Below are 17697 nucleotides of genomic sequence, written 5' to 3'. Positions count from 1 at the left end.
GTGAGGCTCAAACTCAACTTTGACCCTTATGTGAAAGTCTTGGCATTAACATGGTTCCTAATTCATTATGGTACATCACTCAATGTTGAGTAATCTAAGTTTGGATACAAAGTATATGTGTAGATATAAAAATGACTAGTATTATCCTTAGTGTATTATTTAAATCCTAAAAGTAATAGTATTTTATTTTAATCTTACAGATATATACAAAGAAGGGAAAGACGAAGATAACATTGCTCAACTAGAACATCATCATGAAAGCCCTACTAGAGAGATCAACTCTCATGATTCAAATGCTAGAAATAATGAAGACAACATGGTGGAGGTAGATCACATTGATGATTCAGCTTTGCAAACATATTCAAGGCCTTCAAGTGATAGGACTAAAGAGACTAAGGACATTCCTGATTTGCAAGTTAATGTTGAGGTTAGTGAGAATAAAGATAAAGTTAATGAAGAGCTTCAAGAGACTTTTGCAGCCAAGGAGAGACAAGAAGAGATTGTCGAACAAATTGATGAGGCTACATATGCTACGAATAAAGGGAAAATAGTTGAAATCAAGGACTCTGTGGAGCTGAGGGTATTGAAGAAATTGAGGAGGCTACATATGCTACGAATAAAGAGAGAATAGTTGAAATCAAGGACTCTGCGGTGGCAGAGGGTGCCAAGAAATCTAAAGGTAGATCTTTTTCAATAGGATGTTATTTAAGATGATTTATTCAGCAATTTTGTGTGTTAAAAAGTATGTTTCTCAGCGAGAGCTGTTTTTGCAGGTACAACTGCTTCTAACAATCACAAGTTAAGTGCACAAGAAATAGAGCAACGTGTTGAGGAGCTACGTTTCGATACACAAAAGAGTAGGCCTCTAGGAAGTTTATATTCTTTTGAGAGAGATGGAGATAGATTAGTATTTCAATCTTCACCAATCAATAGGGAAATGCAATCAAGTCTAGGAGCCATCGTCATAGATGAGTATGGGAGCATGAAACGAAAGTAAACTTGTAGATGTTTTGCTGTAATTAGCTCTCATTGATAATATAGGATCACTTGTTTTAACATTGTTAAGTATGTAAACACATTAAAGTATTATCATTCTTTTGTATCGTATGCAGAAAATATTCCTCATGCAATCACCATAAAGAAACATGCACTTATACTTGATCTTAATGGAGTTTTACTCAACAAGGAAGAGAAGAGGCATCCACAAACAAATTGTATTCGAATTGATATTGGTTGCACCAAAGTTGTTATTTGCCCCAGGTGTTTTGGGATGAGATTTGCCAGTACTTTCATGTTGGTATTTGGTCCACCATGCTACACAAGAATGTTTGTGCCTATGTAAACACTCTTGAACAGTATGCACATAAGAAACATCATTTCTTTATGGTGTGGGGACAAGAATGTTATATCCATAATCTTCGAAAAGTTTATAGGCCAGATAAGCCTATTGTTGAGGCTATGTTTAAACCTTTACTCAAGGTTTGGAATCAGTGCCAAGATATTTGCAATAAGAAGAATACATTGCTTATTGATGATAGCCCTTTCAAGGGATGTGTTAATCCAAAAGACAACTGTCTCTTCCTTAAAAGTTTTCAAGGAAGGCACGACTACGTACTGTGCAATGACCTTTTAAATCTAAATAATACAAATGGCATTAGGTCTATTATTTTGCTTAATCGGCTAGGTCAATCTCCTATCACACATGGTCATAATTTATTCATCGATTTTCAAGATGTACTGGAAGAATGGCTCCAATTCACCTCCCAATTTTTGCGAAGAGCTCAACAAATATTCAGATGAAGTGGAAAACTCATCTTCACACTTACCATTGTATGGTGATAAGCTAAAGTATGTCCAATAAAGAGGGAAAAAAAGAGAAGTAGAATCCATAGGCAAGGATCTAGCAATGTTGGCATCCAAAGCTGGAGTACCATTACTATCCAAAGACCACCTAAGCTTGTTAAAAGTGTGTTACAAAAGAAGGATTTTGAGTGATCAACACGCTATTGCTTATGCTACTCGCTTGGGATATGATCGTGGTCATCTCATAAGTGGAGTTGCAGCAAAAGCATACATATCAAGGCTACAAAAGGCTTACTTGAGCTTATGGGTAGGATAATGTCTGGTTTCATTAAACATTGAGTGACAGTATAATCAGATTCCAACCTAACCCATACTAGTTGTTGTTGCACGTCGAAGGAAACCATTTCGGAGGTCTAAACGTGCATTTTGAAGTATGGGATCTGCACAAATATCAAGACTTGTTGGGTGCAGAATGTTTGGAGCCATTTTGTACTAAAAGCCCATAAGATAGACTTAGGCTTTGACCAAAACAATGTGCTTAGATGGGTTTAATTTTTGGATTATACGAGCCAAATCTTTACACTATTGTATCAATTAGCAATCAAATGCCTCCAAACTTACTGTCATTTGATTATCTCTTTTGTCAATATTTACAATTCGATTGCAAATGAAGATGTGTTTGCAATTTGATTGCAATGAAGATGTGTTTGTTTTTTATTGAAGATATTGCCTTGTCAAGGTGTAAGACTAGAATATTATAATTTAATTTGGATAGACTCAATTATCTCAACAGTGAAAATCTTTTATACATCATATTCAATAAATTTGATGAAATTTAGCATTGACAATATATTCGCTCTTTTATTTTTTTGGTTGAACTTCTAAGATATTGGAGCGTTTGTCTATGAAGGTTTAAGACCATCCATATCATGGATGAATTTATGTTGTTGTTGGCACATAATATATTTATTTAAAATTTTGAATGTCCATTAACCATACATTTTGTTTTCAACAGGATATGTTGAAGCATATAGCTTTAATTTCAAGTGTACAGAAAACTTACTATTGAGGTGGCACCAATCATTGGTGACTTATGTACCTAGAAGCAAAAGAGTTCCACCACCCCCAGATACAATAAGGAAACAAAGAAGAGTATTGATACTTGAACTCAATGGTGTTTTACTTAAGACCATTGAGATGCAACATGGTGATGTATGTCCAGACTGGGCCAAACATATGCATCTTCTGGAAGAGAATACAAGTGTTTGGCATTTGATTTGCAAAGATGCATTCACTTTCCTTGATTTTTGTATGCAATGGTTTGAGGTATGGATCTGGAGTACTAATAGACTACAAAGAACTCGACGCATTCTTGAGTTGTGCTTTCCTCGGCACCATCAAAAGTTTAAGGTCGTAGCAGGGCAGGCAGCATGTCAAAAGACGGATCTTCTAATTGGATATCGATTTGTATACCACAAAAACTTGGATGTAGCATGGAGAATTTTTCATGACCTAGATGGAAATAACACGCTAATTTTTTATGATACCCTCTACAATGTAATGGGGAATATGCCCGGAACCTACTTGATTTTTCCAAAGATGTGAAATCAAAATATAGAGGAGCTTCAAAGTTTTTTGGAGACAACAATCAGTGCATAGTTACTTGGTTGGATTTATGCAAAGAACAAACAGGAGTATACTTGCAACACTTTAGTAAATAAAGCAGCTTATGAATAGAGAAACTTTGTATGTATTGGAGCAATACATGAGAAAACGCTATGTTTGAGATACAACTTGTACTCAATTATTATCTTGACAAAGTGTCTACGAAGGGTTTTTGTCTTCAGATGAATTGTAAACTTGAATGTAACAATCTCATTGAAATTTGATTGCTTTTGGTGTTTCTAAACACCACACTCTTTGGAGATCCCTCAATTCTAAGGTTCCTTTTCCAAGTGTTCTTTGGCATTATTATCCCATGTTTTTACTTCAATGTCCCTCAAATTTGAGCATATATATCATGATTTATAATCTTGATATAATGTCTAAGATGGGTTTTTATCTGTGGATCAATCGTAAACTTAGCACATTGTTACTGTGATTGAGATTTACTTTTTGTTTTGTTGTTTCTAACACCACACCCTTTAGAGATCTCTCATTTCTAAGGTTCCTTTTTAAGTGATATTTAGAATTCTTTTGGAAAATTAAATAAAGCCCATGTTTTTACTTCAATGTCTCAAAGTGGAGATAGTATTTAACATTATCTTCTTCATATGAAAGGTGTTGTATAATCTCAATTAAGTTTAGTGTCATGTTTCCCTTGTCCTTCCAATATTGTTGCATTGACATATGTATCTATACAACTACAAACAAATACGCCAAATAGTTGTGTCAAGATATAATCTAATGGCACAAAGAGTGCACCAACAAATAGATGTTAGCTCAAACTACACAAAAATATCGAGTTTCCAACCAATCCTATAAGAAATGGGACTCGAATAATTCCCAAAATTCCTAAGTTTGTCTTCCTTGCTTGTTTTGAAAAATGGATACCAAGTATGTACATTATGTTGAAAACACACATTGCGTTGAAATTAGATACTTGGTATCCATTTTTCTAAAATGGGATAGGGAGCCTCCAAAACAAGTAAATTTGCATGTTTTAGAATATGGATATCAAGTTCAAAGACTTGTGTGTTGTATGAATTCATACCAAGTTAAAAGATTTGTGTTGTGTTTCAACACAAACTATGGTAAAAACATAAAAGACTTTCAACTTGGTATCATTTTTTGAAACAAGCAAAGATATTTGACTTGTTTTGGGTTTTCTTTAAAAAGGGGCTACAAAAAATTAAGCTTTTTTAAAAATACAATAGCTTGAGCTATGTACTAAAAAAAAAAATGGCACCAAGGTAACATTTAGATTACATTCAAAAGACATGCCTACAATCTAAATGTTATGTTGGTGCCAAAATATTTAAAAATTGTGTATTATAGCTCAAGTTATTGTATTTCAAGAAAACTCAAACTTTGGTAGCGCTTTTTAGAAAAAAACCAAAAAGCAAGTAGAATATAAATTTTTGTTTCAAGTAGAATATCATTGTTTGTTTTAAAAAATAAATACCAAGTTGAAAGGCTTGTGTGTTTTTCACATGTGTTGAAAACCTGCAAGGCTTTTGAGCTTTGTATTCATTTTCCAAAATAGGTAGCTTTAACTTGTTTTGAAAGCTCTCTACTCATTTTTAACACAATTCGTGTTGTAAACACACAAGGTTTTCAAGTTGGCATGCATTTTCTAGAACGTGTAACTTTTATTTGTTTTAGACTAGGTTTGCATGTTTTCAACTCAATTTGGATACTTAGCATCCCAATGATGTATTTTCAAATACTCGGTGTCCATTTTCTAAAACAAGACAAAATCTTTTACTTGTTTTGGACTTTTTTTTTTCTAAAAAAGCTATATACTTATTTATAATACAATAAAGAAATAGATGGATTTATGGTATTAAAATCTCACCTGTAAATAAAATATTATAGTGAATAATTTTGAATAAATTGAAGTGTAAAAAACTTATCCATTTTTTAAAAAATCTTTCAACATCTCAATATCTAGTTTCATATTCAAAATGAATACCTGGATGTATTTTCTTAGTATCTAGTTTCATATTCAAAATTAATATCTAGATGTATTTTTCTCAATATCTAGTTCTATATTCAAAATCAATAACAAATTCGATACCCATTATGTATTTTTTATTGAACTTGAAATGTTTATACGTATTAACCATATTTGCAATCAATAGCCGTTATCTATATATCATCCTTTAATATTTTTATCATATAAAAAACTTATAAATTTATGATAAAATATTATCACAAGTTAAAATAAGATATATACTATTTTAAATTTAATTAATGTAAGTTTAAAATAAAAGTAAAATAATAAATTAAAATTTTAGTGTGGAGAAATTTTACATCACTTCATTATCTTTGACTAAATTAAGAAGCGTGTCTTTTTTCAAAAAAAATACAGAGGAGTTAGAAATAAATTATTACAAAAAAGTTGATGAATTCTTTGTAAGCGTCTGTTAGAAAACTTGAAATTTTATTTTGGGATTATTTTGTACACTTTAATCAATAGTTTTTTAGTGTATTTTAAATTTATAAAGCGTATTTTTAAGGACATTTTCACTTTTAGATCAAATTTAGCAAATCCCAAAACATAGAAATTTAGTGTACTTTTTAGATATGATTGTACGTAAGACATGGTTTTTCCAAGAAGGGATCTTTTTTTAAGGGACATGAATAGCACGTTACAGATGGTTTTAAAATATGTATGTTGACATATTAGGTGTGGTATAGTTTACTTAACGTTACCTCTTTGAGTTTTCAATAGTACGTGGATGCATGTGGATGGATGCTTATTTTAATGTGTATGTCACTTGTGGTCACACTTGTTCACTATGTTATAGTAGTATTGTCATATGCGAGAAAAAAATTAGTGCATTTCGCAAGTATGTAATGACCAAAATGCTATAAAAAAAAAGAGGGCATGGGGCATGTGGGGCATGTGCACTGGGCTATTCTCCCAATGCCTGATTGGCGTGGGGTATTCTCCCTAGGCGCTAGCGTAAGGGGGGACGTCTTCATGAGGTCTAAGGTGACGACACTGATGCAGATTCTAAGGTCAGGTGCCAAGTCAAAAACTAAGGGGGTTTGTGTGTGAGAGCCTTTTCAAATTTTAAGGCAGACGCCCAAAACGGAATAACTAAAATATTCCAAATTAGATTATTTCAGCGAGAGCTGTCAACTGGTCAAATTTTCAAAAGATGCCATATTATTATTTTATACCAAAAACAGAGAACATCTTCTCGCTTGATGTTTGTGTATAAAAATGGTGACCATCTTCCTCACACTCATTATCATCATCAGTGGCAAGTGCAGAGCGCACAGCATAACATCTCTCTCTCTCTCTCTCTCTCAGCTCAAGAGCCTCGCAGAGCTTGCACATTAAGGCTCTCGACACCTTATATAGAGCCCATCACGTCCAGCTTGTTTAATTAGGGTCTCACTTCACTTCACTAAGCTGATAGGCAGCTAATCAAACCTTCTTCCTCACTCTCATTATCATCATCAGGTGGCAAGTGTAGAGAGCGCACAGCATAACATCTCTCTCTCTCTCTCAGCTCAAGAGCCTCGCAGAGCTTGCACATTAAGGCTCTCGACACCTTATATAGAGCCCATCGCTTGTTTAATTAGGGTCTCACTTCACTTCACTAAGCTGATCGCAGTTAGGCAGCTAATCAAACCTTTTCTCGTGTCAACAAACAGTATGGGCCTTCCTAACCAGCTCATTAAACCACATGCACTTGTCATCCCATTCCCTGCACAAGGCCACGTAGGACCCATGATGCACTTATCTGTAAAGCTTGCTTTAGAAGGCTTCATAATCACATTTGTTAACACACAGCATAATCATGCACTTCTGAAGAATAATTTGCAGCCCCGTTTTGAAGAGCAGGGCCTTGACATACGCTTTGCAGAGATAAGGGACAAGAGAGAGAACGGGAGCACCAGTGGGCAAGACACCCTCGTTGAGCTGGCCAAGTCTCTCAATAGCTTGAAGCCGGTTTTCGACGAGCTGGTGGAAGGTCTACTGCAATCCGAGGACACCCCTGTCACCTGCATGATTTCGGACCTTTACCTCTACTTCACACAAGATGTGGCCACCAGATTTGGCCTCAGAAGGCTTGCTTTTTGGACTGCTTCAGCTGGTACCATTGCATCCGTCATGGCTGTTAATCAAGGGCATCGATCTCCTAAGGGTGAGCCTTCATCACTAAGTAATTTAAAGCAAAATTTATGATTAAGTGGGTTAACCTTCTCCTATGTATTGCATAGCGGAGAAGATGAAGCACTTGCTTTTAATTATTAATTTAGTCGATTGAATTGGATTTAATGGTATAATTAGCTAATGAATGGGGCTGGGCTTTAACTGCTGAACTAATGGAGAGGCTGCACATATAAGCTAATGGACGGGATTGGGCTTCACGATGACATCCATCCTTGATTTCTACGCTTAGTAGTGGCTAGTGATTAAGATAATCATACTCTAATGAGGATTATGGAAACAAGCTATATTTCTCTTCTAATAAGTTGTGCCACTGCGTTTACAGAGCCTGAGCGAATAACATGGGTGCGAGGAGTGCCACCGCTGAAGGTGACGGAGCTAAACACGTATTTGCAGTCCTACGATACGCAAGACTTCATGTTCAACGCCTTTCTGGAGCCGTATCAAAGGCTAAAGGAGAGCACGTGGATTGCAATCAACACGTTTGAAGAGCTTGAGCAAGGTTCAATGGAAGCCTTGAGAGAGGAGAACAATCCCGTATACACAGTGGGACCTCTGCTACCACTGTCGTATTTCGAAGAGGGTGGAGACGGGCGGCTAGCCTCGTATGGAACGGCTGCCCTGTGGCCAGAAGACCACAATTGCCTAAAATGGCTAAACGGTCATCAGTTCTGTATGTCTCGTTTGGGAGCATTGCTGTCATGTCCGCCCAACAGTTTGAACACCTGGCCTTGGGCTTGGAAGCTAGCCAATCACCTATGCTTTGGGTGATCCGACCGGACCTCATGTACGGCGACACATCCCTCTTCCCCAAAGGCTACCTGGAAAGAGTGCAAGGGCGTGCATGCTTCGTGGAATGGGCACCCCAGCTCCAAGTACTCACCCACCCGGCCGTGGGCGGCTTCCTAACACACTGTGGCTGGAACTCCACATTGGAGAGCATCTCCGCCGGGGTGCCCATGCTTGGGTGGCCCTACTTTGCAGACCAAATGCTCAACAATAGGTGTTCTGTGGACGCCTGGAATGTGGGGTTACATTTGGAGGCGGACCACAATGGTCTCATACACAGAGACGAGGTCGAGCGACAAGCTCGTGCCCTCATGCAAGGAGACACCTCTTCACAGCTTAAACATGCCACCTCGCTCTGGCGGAAGGCCGCCCAAAAATCTATCAAGGCTGGCGGTTCTTCCAACCTCCAATGGAAGAAACTCGTCAATGATATGGCCCAACCTCCTATTCCTTAAATTTAGTCCTTTATTTAAATTAAATAAAAACTTTTCCTCTCCTTTCCTTGGAGGTCGGTTGCGTTGATTGTAAGGCACCGTTTCTATCTATATGGATATATGTTTAACCTTTTGTTTTGTTTTTGTTTTTGTTTTTGTTTTCGGAGCCGAGGTCAACTTGGCACAGCTATATAGATATTTGTTCAATCAAAGCCACATAAAGCACCAACTTCGATGTACGTGGGTGTGGGGACAATAGCCACACTAGGTAGAAAAGGGCTACTAAGAAGACAGCTCGGAGCTTTTTAATTCAACCTAAAAACAAATGAACCATTCATTTCTCGTTTTTATGTGCTCTAATTAACTCATTGATACGTTTTCTTTCTCTTCCTTGATACGTGCACTAAACTCGTTGATATGTTTTCGTTCTCTTCCTTGTGTTATCGGCGTTCTCTATATTCATGTACCACACTTTCTACCAATTGATGTACAACTAGACTCAAATTGTGCATTTGAGAACCCTTAAGTTAATGTGCGTAACCTTAGTACAAGTAGACTCAACCCCATGGTCTTTTTAACAAACAAATTTTGCTACTATAGCTTCTATAGGAAAACAATGAGAAAATCTCTACAAATTTGCATTGTGAATAAAAATTTACTATGTAGAAGCCAAGGTGCATACCACTAAAGTTTGGTCCCAGGACCAAAAGATGGTACAATAAAGTGAAACAAATCAAATATACCTATGTGGCCTTCATTGAAAATCTAGTTGGTGCAAGACGTGAGGTCAGAGTATGGAAAAAGCAGGGAGTTGTTTTGGAAAATCAATCACCTAAAGGCTATACTAGTAAGGTTCTGATGGAAGCATGCATTCAACTAGGGTTTCAGATTTCATGGGAAAATTCATCCCTCTTTGTTTGCATACATCTAGAGCTCCCATTGCCTATTAATCAGCCTTTAGCTGGTCAAAGAGGAGGAGGGTTGTTTTCAGAGCTCTAGTGAAAAGATATAGGACATCAAACCTTTGATCTCATACGGAGATCGGTCCAGAAGGCTGATCAATGCTATTCACAGAGATGGTCACAAACCTCTAATGATGTGATTACCCCCATTAGCTTAATACAATGGACCCCATACACCTGATCTATCATCTCTCAATCTTTGCATAGCTTTAACCATGGTCTGGTTTTCGTCCTTTACCAGACTACCTCAACATCCTTATATCACTAAAGCATATGCAAACATGCAGTCTGCATGGGGTGCCCTTGCAACTTCCCGAGAGCGTCTAGAAATGAAATGCAGATGGGAGCTTCTAGAAACACAGCACGGGCAATGTGCCTGGCTCACTGCCAGCACTAAGGATCAACTCATCTCTGGCCAAACCAAACCACAGTCCCCTGTTTTATAATATTATGCAAGGATTAAAAAAGGTTGCACTACAAAAAGCGGGGCCATTATCCACGCTTTTTTCGACGCTTTAGAACTAAGCTCAAAATCCCCTAAACGTCGAAATACCCGTGGAAAAAAACGTCGAAGTAAGCGTCGAAAAAAGTAATTTTACCACGCATTTTTTGACGGTGTTTTCGACGCCTATCTCGACTGATATTTCGACGGTTATTTCGAATGCGATTTCGACGCGTATTTCAACACTTATTTCGACTGTCATTTAGACGCTGGCGGTTCTTCCAACCTCCAATGGAAGAAACTTGTCAATGATATGGCCCAACCTCCTATTCCTTAAATTTAGTCCTTTATTTAAATTAAATAAAAACTTTTCCTCTCCTTTCCTTGGAGGTCGGTTGCTTTGATTGTAAGGCATCGTTTCTATCTATATGGATATATGTTTAACCTTTTGTTTTGTTTTTGTTTTTGTTTTTGTTTTCGGAGCCGAGGTCAACTTGGCACAGCTATATAGATATTTGTTCAATCAAAGCCACATAAAGCACCAACTTCGATGTACGTGGGTGTGGGGACAATAGCCACACTAAACTCAAATTTAGGAATTTTGGGAAATATGCACAATTTTGGGACAATTCTTTGTTAGATCCAATACAATGTTTACTGTGCGATATGCAAGATTTATTATTGGATGTTCTCAACAAGCATTCTTTGTTGTTAGATCCAATACAATGTTTACTGTACGATATGCAAGATTTATTATTGGATGTTCTCAACAAGCATTTGAATAATGCGATATGATTTATATACTATTGTACATTTGTAACAAGTGTATATGATGTTGGTGGTGGGATGTAAATTTGCCTGCACACACACACACACATGCACACCAGGAATTAAGCTTGTTATATCACATAGCCTCCAGCAGTTGACCATCAAACACAGAAACTTTAACAAAGAAAGGATATTCAATGTAACTTTAAGTTGTAAGAAAGTCTAGGTGATAGAATTAAAAAGATCACCATCTGTATTGAATCAAAATTCTTGAACAATGGGTGAACCATAAATCTAAAAGCTTAAGAAAGCCTTACAATCTGAATAATGATCGAACTATGAGTTTGGTAGCTTCATACAACATTGCTAAAAGATTACGAAGCTAGTTGCCCATATGCTAACAAATCATTCTTGCTCAACTGCACTGACATGTTGATTCAATTGATTCTGTTTGGCCTTCAGTATTATAGCCTTTGGAATCTTGATTTTCTGTGGAAGTCGTCCACCCTTGGGCTTCCATGCCCAAATGATGCAGCTAGTATCTTCCCAGCGCTGAGGATCATTTCTGTTCTCTCGCCAATACTTGTTCCAGCAATCCTTATAAACCTCCACATCACTTGCATTCTTCTTCTTTGAAATTTGTGCCCAATATTGTATCTGAACTTGTAGGTAGTTTATCGAGTTGTTGTTTTGATCAACATCACTTGTTGTCACTCCCAACCATATTGGGTAATTTGCATCACAAGGTTGTACAAGTGCAAAATCTCCTTTAGACACATCAAGAGTCGGGTTGAACTCTTCAGCAGGTTTGTTGCGCATTGGACCACAATAATGGTCCTCATTTACATCAAACCCTTCATCTACATTATCCTCCACTTGAAGGTTAACAGGCTCAGCTTTTTCGCATACACTCCTTGGCCAAAAGTCATAAAATCCAATGTCTTCCCTTGCACTAGGGGTTTGCATGTTTAGCATAAGATTCTCCCAATAGGCAAGGACCGGATTGATCCACTTAGCATAATCACTTTGGTCTCCTTTCTCTTGCAAGTGCTCTTTCCACCAATTGACATGTTTTTTTAAGCCCTCCACAACCTTCTCATTTTCCTTAACATACTCAAAGGGTGGCAATACTTTTGGAAAACCTTCAGGAAGCTTGGGTCCTCCCTCGTCATTTCTCTTCCATAACTCTATACCGCTTTCTGGTAACCAATCAACATTTTTGGGATGTACTTTGTATTGCATCAAAGGTATTCCATCACTCATATAAAACCTGAATTGCAATGGCTTTGAATGTCCAATCAAGCTATCGGCTCCATCATGTAAGCATCCCTTGACAAAGCCTTTGAAGTCTGCCACCTTTTGTAGGAGAAAGGGTGCTGGATGCATGCTAACACACTCATTAAAGATCTTCATCAAATGTGGAAATGTGAAAATGGTTTGTTTCCTTAACTTCTCAGAGAAGCGACTGAACAATGCATCAATATCTTCATGAGTATGACCAACCATAAGAAAACCAAGCTGCACCATGTCAAACACTCCTCGTGCAACCAATAGGGATAGATAGGCAAATACACAACGGTTCTTATTTTCAGAACCACAATTGTCAAGTTGCAACAACAACGTCCTTGGCAATCTCTTAAAAAATGTCCTTGAATTTGATGGCATTAAACTTGACGCATTTCCATTGCCCCTATCTTGCACATGTGTGTTAGTATGAAAGACTGACTGCATATGTGAAGAACAATTTTCCTCTATATCCACATTTGTTTCTGTCTCTGCATCTGCATCGTCAATGCTCTGCTTGCAATATGCATTTCTCTCCTTCAGTACTTCCATATGCTGATATAGGGCCATAGTAGATAAAACACAATCAAAAAGATCTGTTCGTGGTTCAGCATCTGAGTTTTGTGAGCTCAAGTCACCATACATGTGTTGCTCTCCTCTTTCTAAGTTTCTTAAACATTTTGAGAGAGATGAAATTGTGAAGTTGGGATCACTTGGCCATAACCCCAAGGCAAAGTGACCATAAGCTGTTTGTCCATGTCCATGAGTGAGCATTCCTGTTAAGGATACTGGAAGCCTCTCAACCCCATTGAGAGATTTAGGAACTGGTTTAATTTGTGGTATGGCAGTCTTGCTCTGGTCCATCTTATCATGTATAATACACAAATACCTGTTTGGGTTCATTTCGGAAGAGCTCCTCCAAGCATAGTATAGATTTCTACAACTCATTTGTTTCAACATGTGTGCCCTTCTTTGTGCCATGTATCTGGCACGCTCCTCTTGATTTTTTGTTGATTCCAACTTGACCTTGATTGCCGTACAAATGTCGCATTTTGAGAAGGTGCTGGTTTTTGATAAACTAACTGTCTTGAACTCTGTGTTCCACAATCTTGAGAATGATGGTTGTGACAGTGGCCGGTATTCGAACGAGACAAGTGTGTCATTCACTTCACGCAATATGTCCACCTGTTTGTACATTGTTGGTAGAACACGTTGGGTCTCGCGGGCTCCATGCATAGTTGTCCTTGACCTATGTGGCATTTGATCGGCATTATTATCTATGAAGCCCTGTATGATTGATTTTGCCATCTCAACATGTGTCATGCCCTTCCGTATTATCCCACTGTTGCCATGACTGACATTACATGCACCATTCAAGAACTTCTTTCTGAGCCTATAGAACGTTGACTTACCGATGCCATGCATTACATACCATGCTTTACTACAAACCTTCTTCCCATCAAATGTGAACTCAAAGCACTCGTCATCTTGACCTTGTCTATAGGCCATGCCCATGCAATCTAGTACAAATGTGTATCGTGTACTATAGCTCTGTCCCCAAAAGTGTACCCTAGCTTGCATGATTTTGGATCTATCTCCAATTTGACAACATCGGTTCTCGCAACAATCAATGGTTGCGACGTTGTGAATGTTTGCAACATCACATTTTTTGCCAGCTCCATGGGTTTTATCGTAATTTTTCATTACCCTTACCCTATGGACATAGCTCCTTTTCTTATTTGTCCCTTCAATGATATCATAGTCAGTGATCATGGCATCATGGTGTTTGTCATCAGAACTATCGCCATCATTGCCCTCTACATCATCATCCTCTTTTTCATCACTTGAATTGTTTAGGCTGTCAATATTTTTTTGCATGAAGTGATCTTGAATACCCTCATCAATAGAAGAAGATTCTGTGTCCTTCACTAATGGTTCACCATTCTCAAATGTGAGTTGCCTGATCGGCCAACTAACCAAATTCAAACCTGAAACACAAGTTGAACTTGGATGCAAAGATCCTTCTACAATGACACCCAAGCTACTCTCCCCTAGTTCTCTACAATTTATAGCCTCGTATGGGTGGACCAGCAATACTACTCCATTGCCAAGTTTTGTAGATCTGTTGTCATCCTAGAGGATGACACTTTTCTCTTTCCAGCTCTCCCTATCTATAAAGTGATCTTCTTGATCAACAAGAAGTTTCGCAAAATTATCCTCTTTGGTATTAGTAATGTCTCTGTCCATAACAAGGTTGACCAATGGCCATTTGATGATGCTTCCAACTGCTTGAGACATTGTTCTTGCATCCATTGTGGCAAATGGAATGAGAAATGTGTCATCAAAGCTTTGTTGAACATGTATTGCTGCACATGTCTCACCAATGAACTGAAAACCACATGTTTGAGATGCATCAATAGAATGAATAACCCCGCGTGCCTTCCTTGCAGAACCATCAATGAGAAACACTGAAGCACCTTGTTTTAGACCCTCCAATCCCTGAAAAAATCAAAATCTCAATAAGAAAGACTAAAGCGATGTTTTTGCGGTAGTACACAAAACTATAAATGTAATTCAATCTCAACATGAGTTCAGGCTCCAACCAAAGTTTGAATCTCACCTATCAATGCTAATTTGCTAAGAGGGAAGCTAGGATAATCCAATAGAAAAAGTGGGGTGTGGGTGAAGATGGGTATATAACCAAAAGTGAAAGTAACTATAATCAAAAGACCTGGGACCTGGGCCTGTGGGCTTGGGCTTGGGGAATGAGCCATTGTGCATTATATAGATTTTAGTTGAATTTTTAATCGCATAGTTTATAAGTATATTTGGGTGTATGAGAAAAATAGGAAAGAAAATAAAAAATCTCAAGTTCAAGGTCAAGTTCAAGGCTCGAACTTGAGTTGGAGCCTTGTCTATTACACAAGTAAGTAAGAATAGAGAAGGAAGCTAGGATAATCCAATAGAACAAGTGGGGTGTGGGTGAAGATGGGTAACTAACCAAAAGTGAAAGTAACTATAATCAAAAGACCTGGGACCTGGGCTTGGGGAATGAGCCATTGTGCATTATATAGATTTTAGTTGAATTTTTAATCGCATAGTTTATAAGTATATTTGGGTGTATGAGAAAAATAGGAAAGAAAACAAAAAATGTCAAGGTCAAGGTCAAGTTCAAGGCTCGAACTTGAGTTGGAGCCTTGTCTATTACACAAGTAAGTAAGAATAGAGAGGGAATCTAGGATAATCCAATAGAACAAGTGGGGTGTGGGTGAAGATGGGTAACTAACCAAAAGTGAAAGTAACTATAATCAAAAGACCTGGGACCTGGGCTTGGGCTTGGGCTTGGGGAATGAGCCATTGTGCATTATATAGATTTTAGTTGAATTTTTAATCGCATAGTTTATAAGTATATTTGGGTGTATGAGAAAAATAGGAAAGAAAACAAAAAATCTCAAGGTCAAGGTCAAGTTCAAGGCTCGAACTTGAGTTGGAGCCTTGTCTATTACACATGTAAGTAAGAATAGAGAGGGAAGCTAGGATAATCCAATAGAACAAGTGGGGTGTGGGTGAAGATGGGTATATAACCAAAAGTGAAAGTAACTATAATCAAAAGACCTGGGACCTGGGCCTGGGCTTGGGCTTGGGGAATGAGCCATTGTGCATTATATAGATTTTAGTTGAATTTTTAATCGCATAGTTTATAAGTATATTTGGGTGTATGAGAAAAATAGGAAAGAAAACAAAAAATCTCAAGTTCAAGGCTCGAACTTGAGTTGGAGCCTTGTCTATTACACAAGTAAGTAAGAATAGAGAGGGAAGCTAGAATAATCCAATAGAATAAGTGGGGTGTATGGGAAAAATAGGGAAGAAAACAAGAAATCTCAAGCTCAAGGCTCGAACTTGAGTTGGAGCCTTGTCTATTACACAAGCAAGTAGGAATAGAGAGGGAAACTAGCCTAATCCCATAGAACAAGTGGGGTGTGGATGAAGATGAGTATATAACCAAAAGTGATAGTGACTATTATCAAAAGACCTGGGACCTGGGGCCTGGGCTTGGGCTTGGGCTTGGGCTTGGGGAATGAAACCGAAACCGAAAGACCTTTCTGCCGGGCCGTCCCGGCGCTCCTCCGTCAACGTCCTCCTCCTCTCCCGGCGTCGGCGCACAGACCCTTCCGCGTCCTCCTCCTCCCGGCGTCGGCGCCCACAGGCCCCCCTCCCGCCGTCGGCGCCCGGCAGCCCCTCCTCCTCCTCTCTCTCGGCGCACAGCCCCCCCTCCTCATCTCCCGCCCACAGCCCCCCTCCTCCTCTCTCTCGGCGCACAGCCCCGCCCCCCCTTCCTCCGGCGCGCACCAGCCCCCCTCCTCATCTCCCGCCCACAGCCCCCCTCCTCCTCTCTCTCGGCGCACAGCCCCGCCCCCCCATTCAAAATTCAAAAGTTTCCCCCCACGACCGCCGAATTCAAATTCAAAAATTCCCCCCCAAATTCGAAATTCCGAATTCGAATTCAAATTCAAAAATTCCCCCCCAAATTCAAATTCGAAATTCCCCCCAACGGATTTCCGCCCGCACCCCGAAATTCCCTGCCGACCCCTAAACTTTTTTCGCCTTCTCTCTCCGAAAAAAATCGCAAAAAACAGAATCGACCGACCTCGCAAACGAAACCTGCGCACCCGCCTTCGCTCGCAGAAAGGAAAAACGGCCGACCTCGCGTTTTGCCCATACAAAAAACCTGCGCACCCTCGACCAAATCTCTCGCAGCAATACTCTCTGCTCCTTCTGTCTCTGCAGCCCTGCGTTTCAAGCGCGCCCTCTGCAGCCCTGCGTTTCAAGCGCACCTTCGAGCAGATCCAGCCCTGCGTTTCAAGCGCACCCCGGAGCAGACCTCTCGCAGCAATAATCTCTGCAGCCCTGCGTTTCTAGCGGTTTCTTTTCCACGGATACCTCAAGCATCCGTCAAGATCAAGACTGTGCAACATCGGAGACTTCAGCAAGTAAGTCCTTCTTTAATTGATTGTCTACACTAATATAAACGCTTACTTGATTGCACGCTAAGTGTGTCATTTGTCGATCGTTGCTCGTCGTAGATGGTTTCCACCTCTTGCTGCTCTCTTTTGTATCTTCACATATGTCAAGAACCTGTAAAACTGATCCAAGATAGACTCCACAACTTGGATATAGACTCCACCTTAAGTTCGAGCCTCCTCTACATAGAACTTATGTGTTAATGCTCGACCTAGATTGAGACTTTGTTCTCCATACTAGTGCACCGGCCTTAAGGCTCGAACTTGAGTTGGAGCCTTGGCTCTTGATGCTAGTGTGCTTAAGGCTCGAACTTGAGTTGGAGCCTTGGCTCTCCCCAGCCTT

The 17697-nt window shown here is 39.1% G+C and overlaps 1 pseudogene across 1 annotated transcript; it reads left to right on the top strand.

The window, feature by feature from the left end:
* Positions 1-6721: 6721 nt before the first annotated feature.
* LOC147617210 (UDP-glycosyltransferase 85A8 pseudogene) lies at positions 6722-8950 on the top strand (annotated as a pseudogene). The gene is made up of 2 exons (XR_015262399.1): positions 6722-7628; positions 7980-8950. The product of XR_015262399.1 is annotated as a UDP-glycosyltransferase 85A8 pseudogene (transcript).
* The last annotated feature ends 8747 nt before the right edge of the window (positions 8951-17697 follow it).

Source organism: Cibotium barometz, chromosome 37 (genome assembly GCF_041138505.1).
Source record: "Cibotium barometz isolate CiBa-2024 chromosome 37, ASM4113850v1, whole genome shotgun sequence".
Taxonomy (NCBI): Eukaryota; Viridiplantae; Streptophyta; class Polypodiopsida; order Cyatheales; family Cibotiaceae; genus Cibotium; species Cibotium barometz.
The sequence above is the reverse complement of the archived record's forward strand: the minus strand, read 5'-3'. Positions and strand labels throughout refer to the sequence as shown.